A 1,095-nucleotide genomic window follows, 5' to 3' on the forward strand; every position below is an offset into this window, starting at 1 on the left:
ATACGGGGTCTGCTCAGTCTCTAACAGTTGAGAAGTGAGGCACCGGAAAAGTACAACAGATCAGGGAGCATCCGAAGAGTAGGATAATCGACATATCAGGCATAAACCCATCGTCAAGAATTTGGTGTGGGGGACAAGGGAGCTGAAAGATAAATAGGAGGGTAGGAGCTGGGATGGCGGGAGGGTCACTGGGAAGGTGATCGGATAATGTAGTTGGGAGTGATAGTGATATGTCGGAGGTGAGGGTGGAGTCGATAGGTGGGAAGGAAGATGTAAAGTTGGGACAGTTCAAGAGGGCGGGGCTAATTTGAACGGTTGGATCTGGGATGAGGTTGGGGAGGGGAGATTTGGAAATTGGTGAAGTCAACGTTGATGCTGTATAGTTTGGGGGTTCCAGCTGTCCTACCACCTATCCACTTCACCCTACTCTCCGACCTATCACCACCACACCCCACCTGTATCTACCTATCGCCTTCCAAGCTACCTCCCACCCAGCCCCACCCCCACCATCCTATTTATTTCTCAGCCCCCTTCCCCCTCCCTTGCCCCCCACTTTCCTGATGAAGGATTTGTGCCTTAAACGTCAACTCTCTTGCCCCTCGGATGCTGCCTGAACAGCTGTGCTTTTCCACCCACACAGTTTTCAACTCTGATCTCCAGCATCTGCAGTCCTGTCAGGTGCCCCGTTAAATTGCTTGCCATCGGAGATGCCCCAAATAACTCTACTCAGTTTACTTCCTTTGAGTTAATGTTCATACATGAAGTGAGAGGTCCTTTGAAATTAATTATATATTAATTGACAGGACCGAAGTCGGAGATCTCAGACTTGGATTATGTATGTGAGGTGAGGGCGAGATGAGATGGAGCATATAAGTTAGCTAAACAGCACCCACAGAGGGCGCAGCATAGAGTGAAGCAGGTGGCAGATAAAAACTCTGAAACTTTGACGATTTCCCATGGGGCTGACATATTATTATTGCCACCAATGGTAGGAAATCCCTTCAAAGCCAGGTTTATTGGCACCTTCCAAATTAAAAAAATGTTGAGTCAGTTAAAATATCTGGTAAAGATACCGGATATGACAAAAAACCTTAT

Source organism: Chiloscyllium plagiosum, unplaced genomic scaffold (assembly GCF_037043375.1).
Source record: "Chiloscyllium plagiosum isolate Xiang-an unplaced genomic scaffold, Cpla_swu_hap1 HiC_scaffold_33, whole genome shotgun sequence".
NCBI lineage: Eukaryota > Metazoa > Chordata > Chondrichthyes > Orectolobiformes > Hemiscylliidae > Chiloscyllium > Chiloscyllium plagiosum.